The sequence below is a fragment of the Meles meles genome, chromosome 3 (assembly GCF_922984935.1).
Source record: "Meles meles chromosome 3, mMelMel3.1 paternal haplotype, whole genome shotgun sequence".
NCBI lineage: Eukaryota > Metazoa > Chordata > Mammalia > Carnivora > Mustelidae > Meles > Meles meles.
Window position 1 is genome coordinate 82,046,810 of NC_060068.1, and position 10,139 is coordinate 82,056,948.

Consider the following 10,139-nt stretch of genomic DNA (forward strand, 5'->3'; position numbering starts at 1 on the left):
TGGCAAAGATCTTTGGGGAAATCTATATTCCTGGAAACCTCTATTCCTTATAGATGCCATTCTCCTCAAGTTCTTCCTTTTTGCTTTTGGAGGTTTTTACACCACTCTATTACTCTTGATGATAATGCCAATTATATAATGCAGTAACAAATGTCAAGTTCACAGCGGGCTAAATGAGGAGAGGCCAGCTATATTTTATCCTGAGTGTTTGCATGCACACCCATGTATCAAAAGTTATATAATCACCAGAGAGATTATTTTGTCTTGAGAACTTAAGACTTATATTGCTAAGTCAGATTCGCCATTAAACTGTTGCTCTTTAAATTATGTAAGAAAATGTTTGTCTTGTCCTGTCTTAAGATATCCACTAGATGTTGCTAAAGGGTTGTGGAAAAAGCAATCATTTTCATCCAAGGCTTCAGTTACTGAATTAAAACTCAAAGAAACCATAGAGCTGTCAGCAATAGTAAGGATAGAACTTAAACACAGAAACAGAATGTATATCTTCAAAAGATAGGAAGTAAGTAAGACTGACTAGGGAAGACTGAACTTAAAGGTCATATTGGCATAGTTGAAATTTGTGCATTAGCTTTGTGACATTGTGACATCAGAAAAATTACTTTCTTTTGGTAAAAGTATTATATTAGCATTTAAGCAATTAGGACAATGTAAAAAGTTATAATTGGGAAAATACTGACATAGAACTCTACCAGTCAGGGTGACTATCAGTTAACATTTTAGCAAATTTCATACCCTTCCATTTTTTCCCTATACTTCTTTAACTATAAAGTGTTATTTGTATAGTATATATACACATATAATTTTTGTTTAATTATTTAAAATACATATATACTTTTTTTTAACCATGCAGCATTGTCTTTTATTATGTGTGGCTTTTAAAAATTATTTCCTCAATCTCTCCATACATAGGCAAAAGGAAGTATATTGTTTAACCTACAGAACTGGGAAATATTGACCACTGCCTAGAGGAGGGAAAATCATCCCTAAAACAAGCTTAACCAGGAGGCCAATTCATTTGCCGACCTCCAAGAACATGGAGATGAACATGATAGACAGACTGTCCCCCATCTGAACCTTCATTCACCACCATTCGATAACCCTTCTTCAGGCCCAAATCAGCAGCACATTTCTTGCCAACAATCATTAAATGTCCAAGAAGACTTTCATCGTCATCTTCTGCTACAGAAATCTGGGATATATGTTTCTTTGGTATCACCAGAAAATGAGTTGGTGCTTGAGGGGAAATGTCATGGAAAGCAAGACACTGGTCATCCTCAAAAATGATTTTGGCTGGGATTTCCTTGCGAATGATCTTCCCGAAGATTGTGTTGCCACCAGGCCGCGGCCTGAGCCTTGGCGATCTCATCTGCCATCTCGGCCTCCCTCCCCCACCGCCACCCCGGGGCAGAAGCTTGAGAGGAGAGAGGAGCTGGGGCAGCGGGCAGAGGGCGGGCCTAAAATACATATATACTTTTATGTTTTATTATAAAATGTCACATGTATATTGTATTTGTTATATATATATATATACACATATATATGTAAATCTCATATGGAAGCTATGAAACATAATAACGGTCAGCTGTGATGAACTACACAGCTGAAGATATAAGACATTACCAGTTCTTTTGAGTTCCCTGTGAACTCTTCCCCACACCAATCATCTGCCTCTGCAGAGAGCTGACCAATACCCTGAATTTTCTTTTTAAATTATCCCTTTAGTTTGAGTTTTATCATATGTTAATGGGTCCTAAAGTATATACTTTTTATGTTTGTTGGTTTGTTTGTTTTTAAACTTTGTAAGAATGGGTTCTAAAACTCATCAATGTTGGTATGTTCATTTTTCTCAGCCACAAGATATCCTATCACATAATATCCCACAATTTACTTATCTATTCTCCTGCTGATAAACATTTAGGTCTATTCTCCCATGGAGGGATAATTGGGTTGTTTATATTTTGGGTTATTATGAGTAATGTCCATGTGTCCTGATACAGATGTGCAAAAATTTCTCTAGAAATCGAATCCCTGGATTATAGGACACTTGTTCTATGATTTACTCCAAATTATTTTTTGTGTATGTAATGACATAGGTTTTATTATTTTCTCCCACATGACTATCCAGTTGTTCTAGCACCTTGTGATAAAAAGGTTAGTGCTTCCTTGTTTAATTGACTTGGCGCTTCCACATATTATTAAAACAGTCATGGCATGTTCCCTGAATATGACAACTATCAGCATATGACAACATAATTAGACTATAGAGCATTGGTTTCTTCTCCCATAATCTATATTATGAAAAAATGTAAATGTGTGTCCATTAGTTTAAAATATTACACTGTAGACAATGATTACAAAAGGAGAGGTGTGGCACAGTAAAAAGGAAAGCATTAAATGAGACGAAAGAAGTTGAGCAATTTTCCAGACAGAGAAAAGAGAGAAAGGACATTCTAGGCAGAAAGACCAAATGTCATGGCACAGGCACAGAATGCCATAAAGCTGGAACTAGTTTTTCAGTTGGTCGTATGTCCTAACAAAGAAATAAGTAACATGATTTCTTTATGGCAGTTCGAAGTTTAGATTTAATCATTTTAAAAGCCAGCTACATAATCATTTAAAAGCCAGTCAACTGGTGTTGGCAAGCACTGACTGCAGTGGATTATGTCCAGGCGATGCAACCATAATGAACATAAGCCCGAGTACAGTGGTCATTGTTATGTTTTGTCACCTTTCTCCTTTTACAATCATTTCACCTGTTTTCTTTCTTGCCTTGCCCCACTTCAGTCCTTTACCTTTCACATGATCTTCCTACTGTAATGGCTACATTGTTGAATGCAGGATTAATTCACTCTCCCCCAAGTAGGAATCTCAGAGAACTGAGATTTCCCAAACCTATTCTACACATTACTTTTCCTTTCCTGGTTCCCCTGCCCTCAGCTGACCATAGAGTCTGAGCATTCTGGCAGTGGAGTATGGGGGAGACAAAGACGTGGGGAAGGAGGCAGGGAAGTTCTTATAAGGGTGGAGTCGAAGGTGCGCTGGAGCCAGCTTCTACTAGTTTGTAAGAGCCAAGTGTTTTCAGGAGTTTGTTAGTTATTAAATATAGTCACTATTAAAAATTTAAGAATATAAACTTACAATTGCATAAATCATCTTAAAAATAAAGGCAATAAATACCCACAACTCATCAGTTTCTCATTATTCTGTTAGATTTTACCATAGGGCCAGACTCTGCGGTTAACTAAATGAAGTCCGAGGAGGAGAATGAAGAGACAAGAAATAATGTGTAGAGTAAGTTTTGGAGTATTTACACCACAGACATCTAGCAATTCTACTAGTTAGAACTCCCCATTACCCCCTAGAGGGTGCGCTGTTAAACATTTAGAGCATTTAGACCCCTCTCTGGGTCTGGCGTTTGTTTAAAGCTGACTCTTTCATAAGCGATTTCGTAATGTTTTTGGAAATTGGATCCTCCACTGGTGATCTCTCTCCTACAGTTCCCTTGATCTGGGAGTATGTATCCTGTTTTGATGATCCCTTTTCCATTCTTGGGAGACAGAACACAGAAGTCCACTTCCACCTTTTCTGCTGAGTTCTCCCTCCAGACTACCCTTTTGACAAGATATAACTAGGCTGGTTCTCTCTTGATCATATCCCATATCTAGCTTGCAAGAAACACCATGTTTCCAAACAAACATGGGTGGTGTATACTGATTATACCCTGTGATCTACTATCAGAAGCAAACATAGCTTCTTACCCATTAGGTTTCTCAGTTTCCTCTGCTGCTTTAATGGACTTCAATATTATAATATATCTTTTTGTCATTTATTGGAATAACAGATGCAATTAGTTATTCTCCAGAAATATTTCATCACAAAATATTAATTATCTATTAGTTTACTATCTTAAATTTCATAGTACTTTTGAAGTGTTTTCATATCTATTTTGTGCCATTTTAAAGTTGAGCTTCTATCTTAAATTCTGCACTAAGAAAGGGCAGAAACAAGCAGAAGTTGTGTCAGCGTATCCCTATGGCAGTGAATCAACTATAGTGAGCAATAAAAAACGATGAGGGTACTGAACTGACATCTAATCCTGTGTAAGCCGGCCTTTGTGTGCTCTCACATTTTACAGTTTTTGAGAAAGTTTTGGGTACCCTGATTTTCCTGATTATGTCTATATCTCATTCACAAACCAGTTCTTTTATTAAAAAAAATTTTTTTAAAGATTTTATTTATTTATTTGACAGAGAGAGATCACAGGTAGATAGAGAGGCAGGCAGAGAGAGAGAGAGGGAAGCAGGCTCCCCGCTGAGCAGAGAGCCTGATGCGGGACTCGATCCCAGGATCTGAGATCATGACCTGAGCCGAAGGCAGCGGCTTAACCCACTGAGCCACCCAGGCGCCCCTAAAAAAATTTTTTTTAAGTAAACTCTGGGCCCACTGTGGGGCTTGACCTTACAACCCCGAGATCAAAAGTTGCGTTCTTTACCCAGCAAGGCTGCCAAGTGCCCCTTATACATTAAACAGTTCTAATTTTTGCCTGAACACCATGTGAATTGCTTGGGTTAATGGGCAACCACACTTTCTAAAAAAATGTTTAAATCTTTGAGTAAATGAAGATTCTTTTAGAAAATGTATTTTAAAATACTATAGAATACAAAGTAAAACACTTTTTAGAGCTTTATTTGTAGGGAGAATATTACTTGGGTGAAAAATAGCTGCTGGGTTTACTTTTTTAGAGATTCATGTTGTGTTTGGTTATGCTAAATCAAACTTTCCATGGAAGTCTCACCCATCATAGTTCTGGGATCTAAAACAACCTGGATAGGATGTAAATGATACAAAGTCGGCAGAAAAGAATTTGTTTTTAAGATTTTACTTATTTATTTGAGAGAGAGGGAGAGAGAATGAAAGAGAGTGAGCAGGAGAGGGGGAAGGTCAGAGGGAAAAGCAGACCCCCTGCTGAGCAGGGAGCCCGATAATGAACTTGGTCCTGGGACTCCAGGATCATGACCTGAGCTGAGGGCAGTCTCTCAACCAACTAAGCCACCCAGGTTCCGCAGAAAAGAATTTTAATGATAAAAGTAAATATATTGTGCAAGTACAAAATAATAAGTTTTTTCCCCCCAAAATCCACACTTGAAAACAAGTTTCATTACATTACACCTTGTATATGCTCTACTTCTTACTTAGTGCTCGGGCCTCATCTCATATCACTCACCCCTTATTCCCCAGCTCCAGGCACACAGGCCTCATTTTTGTTCTTCTAGGTTGTCTCAGAACCTCTGTAATTATGTCCATGCTTTAGGTGTTAGGTCAAAGGTCACCTCCTCAGAGAGGCCATCTCTAATCATATTCTCTATCTCAGCCACCTATTTACTTCTTCCTGGCATGCATCACTCTCTGGATTATCTCATTCATTCATGTAACTCTTTACTGTCTGCTTCATCCAGAAGAAGGCAAGGCCAGTAAGGGAAAGGCCCTTATTCTCAGCCCTCCTCCAGGGCACTGAACCTTACTAGCATTTGTGGGTTAGCGTACATGCTATTGGATATGATTTTGAAATTTTCCTTCCTAATACAAATTTGAGGTGGTGGAGCTGACATTTTCCTTTTAATTCACCCTTAAAACAAGTAAAGAATTCCCATATAGGACTTTTTATTTAAAGACTTACAGCCTAAATGGAATTAAGCTATAAAATTTAATTACAGTTCTTAAGGATTAATTGGTTTCATGAATCCTCAAAGATTTAAATTTTGCTCTAATCAAATTTAATTTTATTCTACTGTGTGTTATTTAATTTCTTACAAATATTTGTTGGTTTAAAAAGGATATAAGGCTCTTTTCAAGGTTTTGTGTTTTTTTTTGCTAATTCACTCTGTATTAGTATTTATATTAACAATCAATTTTCCTTTTCAACTACTTTATTTTCCCCCCCTTTTCTTAGGGTCTCTTTATTTATTTTTAAATTTTTTATAAACATATAATGTATTATTAGCCCCAGGGGTTCAGGTCTGTGAATTGCCAGGTTTACACACTTCATAACACTCACCATAGCACATACCCTCCCCAATGTCCATAACCCCACCACCCTCTCCCAACAACCCCTCCCCCCACCCCCCTCAGTTTGTTTTGTGACATTAAGAGTCTCTTATGGTTTGTCTCCCTCCCAATCCCATCTTGTTTCATTTATTCTTTTCCTACCCCCTAAACCCCCCACATTGCATCTCCACTTCCTCATATCAGGGAGATCATATGATAGTTGTCTTTCTCCGATTGACTTATTTCGCTAAGCATAATATCCTCTAGTTCCATCCACTTCGTCACAAATGGCAAGACTTCATTTCTTTTGATGGCTGCATAGTATTCCATTGTATATACATATATATACCACCTCTTCTTTATCAATTCATCTGTTGATGGACATCAGGTTCTTTCCATAGTTTGGCTATTGTGGACATTGCTGCTATAAACATTCAGGTGCACATGCCCCTTCAGATCACTATGTTTGTATCTTTAGGATAAATACCCAGTAGTGCAATTGCTGGGTCATAAGTAGCTCCATTTTCAACTATTTGGGGAACCTCCATGCTGTTTTCCAGAGTGGTTGCACCAGCTTGCATTCCCACCACAGTGTAGAAGGGTTCCCCTTTCTCCGCATCTTAGGATCTCTTTAAATGTAAAAGCATTCTCATTCCCTCTTCTTTTTAAAATCCCATGATATTTAATTGTTGAAAGAAATCAGGTCATTTGTCCTATAGAATTTCCCACATCTTAGGTTTGGTAGATTTCATCTTCATGGTGTTAGTATATTCCTCTGTCCTCTCTCCTTGAATATGAATAACTGGTAGTTAGATACAGTAATTAGATTCAGGTTTTTATCTTTTTTTTTTTTTTTTTTTTTTTTTACTTAGGCTACTTCATAATTAAGTGACATTTATTCCTATAGTATTGTGCCAGGAGGTACATATTTGGTTGTCTCAGTTTTAGTGATGTTAAGATTACCAAGGACTGTTTTCATCCTGACTTGTCTATTATAAAATTTTCCAGTCCTTTTATGTAGGAAATTAGGAATGATTTAAAAACAGAAGGTGTAGGTGGGCAGGTGTGAAAAAACAGAGGTCTAGTTCTTTACTTTTTTAATTATTATTTTTTAAATTAACATATAATGTATTAGGTGCTTCAGGGTACAGGCCTGTGAATCACCAGTCTTACACAATTCACAGCACTCACCATAGCACATACCCTCTCCAATGTCTATAACCCAGCCACCTTATCCCTCCCCCTGCTATCCCCCAGCAACCCTCAGTTTGTTTCCTGAGATTAAGAGTCTCTTATGGTTTGTCTGCCTACCGATCCCATTTTGTTTCACTTTTTCCTTCCCTACTCCCACGAACCCCTGCCCTGCCTCTCAAATTCCTCATATCAGAGATATCATATGAAATTCTCTTTCTCTGATTGACTTATTTTGCTCAGCATAATACCCTCTAGTTCCATCCATGTTGTTGCAAATGGCAAGATTTCATATTTTTTGAAGGCTGCATAGTATTCCATTGTATATATACAGCACATCTTCTTTATCCATTCACCTGTTGATGGACATCTAGGTTCTTTTCACAATTTTGTTCTTTTTTTTTTTTACTCTTCTGCCTAACTATTGCAGCTATTGCTGACCATTGCCTAGATCCATTGTTTTGTGGGTTGCAAAATGATGATTTTCTAATTCTATTGTATCTCTTATATTTGTTAGCTGTGATTTCTCTATAAAGAAAATTTTCCCTGGGGCACCTGGGTGGCTCAGTGGTTTAAGCCTCTGCCTTCCACTCAGGTCATGATCTCAGGGTCCTGGGATCGAGCCCCACGTTGGGCTCTCTGCTTGGCAGGGAGCCTGCTTCTCCTTCTCCCTCTGCCTGCCTCTCTGCCTACTTGTGATCTGTCAAATAAATAAATAAAATCTTAAAAAAAAAAAAGAAAAATTTCCCTAATCAACTCTTTGGTCACCTTGAAATACTGATTGTATAGAAACATCAGGATAAATGCTTTATTTCCCACCCTTTATTAATTTTAAAAATAATAAAATCATATCTATAAATCTTCTAAATTACCAATTATTATTTTGAAATGAAGAGGTGGATTTTTATACATTTGATGTGTTTCAATTTATCTGAGTGTTTAACTCAAACTAATGAATTCAAAAGAAAGCTGAGCTAAATTTCCTCTCAGTGTTGTTTGAGTATCCAGGTCATATCATATCTGAAAGGCCTGGGTACTTACAGATGGTTCAATTATATGCCCCACTCACCCGTTTTACCTCTTTAAATCAGTTTGAATTGTATTTTTTCTTGTCATTTGTAACCTAGATTTCTAACAAAGATCAGTCTATTCTTCTATCACTGTCCTGCAGTGAAACTTTGGATTTTATACAAAGAAAGTTTCCTTTAAAATCATGCTGGCATTTATTCGGATCATCTTTGCTATTTCTTCTTTATGCTTTGAATCTTGGCAACTCTCTTGAATAAAATAAAAGAACTAAAGATGCAAAAATAACTGATTCTTATCCACCAAAGGAGAAAGTATTTTAAAAAGGAATATGAATTTCAGACTTAGGAGTTTCTATACTTAGCTAGAGTTACCAGACGCCTGGAGAAAATCTTTTATTAGTGCAAAGTCGCCTTCTGGTATAGGGCATTTAGAGCCACCCATCAGACTTTTAATGGACATGCACTTTCCATTGCTGGCAATTACTTAACACTTTTAACAAGTAGAAACAGAATTAGATGATCAAAGGAGTAGGTGAGCAGGAGTGTGGATGGGAATTTGGGGACTGATTTAAACATGGAGGATGTAGGTGGAGAGGTGTGAAAAACACGGAGAAATCTAGTTCTGTGCATATTCATCACTGTTCCACCCCACTTACAAGAGTGGAAATGAGGAATAATCAAACAAATTTAAAAGAAAATCACCAACCAAGTGTTTTAAACAGTAGTGACTTAAATATAATCCAAATAGTAAGATAATAAGAATGAAAAAGCCACTGCATGTAAAGAAAAGAGCAGTGAAGTGGGGAGTCAGAAAACCCCAGTTCCATCCGTTTATTCAACAAACTTTTAAAGACCCAATACGTGCTAGCCGCTGGAGATTTCAAAGCGAATACTAAACACTTGATAGGGGGAAGGGGTTCTCATTCTTAAACTAGCTCTCTTGGCAAATGGAGTTCACTTGGTTTTGTTTTGGATGTTTGAATTAAAAACTTTCAAATACACTAAAATACATTAAATATATACACCTCTAGTTCTTCATTCAAAAGTCGTAATTGGTGGCTATTTTTGGACGTTGCTAGACACTATCATTCTAAAAATTTATATAGAAAAAAAGCATTTATTCTCCTTTTTATACACAACCTGTATTTCAAGGCAACTCAAGAGTTAATGAGGGAAAAATACGAATAAAAAATACATCAGTTAGATAGGTTGATGATCTATAAACTTAGGATAAACATATTTGTCTTGCCTACCTCAAAGGACACTCGAGGAGGGGGTGTCAAAGGAATTAAGGAGAAAGGCAGCACTTGGTGGACTGCAACAAACTCTTCTGGTGTTACGTAACATTCTGGCTTCAGAATGTCAGACTGACAGTGGAGGGGCTACTGGATCAGGCAGGAGCTGACAGTTCTTTCCAGGTCCGGGTCTCACAAGCACGAGGCGCTCTGCAGGTAAGGTGACCTAAGTCTCCCTCCTGCCAATGGCGTTAGGCAGGCTCGGACTGCGGTCTTGTCTGTGGCACCGCTGTCTCTCTGGTCCCTACGACCGCAACCGCAGTCATTCCGCCCAGCGAACCAATCTGCAAGAACGCACAGAACGGATGCGGCAGGGACCACGCCCCAGGCGGCGGGGAAACCCACAGCGAGAGGGCGCTCAGCCAGCCACTTCCGGCCACCGGCCGTCGTGGGGCGGGGCTGCACGTGGCGGCGCCGTGCGCCCTGCGGCGCGCGGTTCCCGGCTCCCCCTGGCGGAGGCGTGAGGTGACGGGGGCAAGCGGGACCGAGACCCCGACGACGACCGTCGCTGCAGCTCTGTGCCCTCAGCCTTCTGTACCAGGCCCGTCTCCCGCCTCGA

At 38.6% G+C, this 10,139-nt stretch overlaps 1 pseudogene; it reads right to left on the bottom strand.

The window, feature by feature from the left end:
- Positions 1 to 853: 853 nt before the first annotated feature.
- LOC123938720 lies at positions 854 to 1,394 on the bottom strand (annotated as a pseudogene).
- Between the last annotated feature and the right edge of the window lie 8,745 nt (positions 1,395 to 10,139).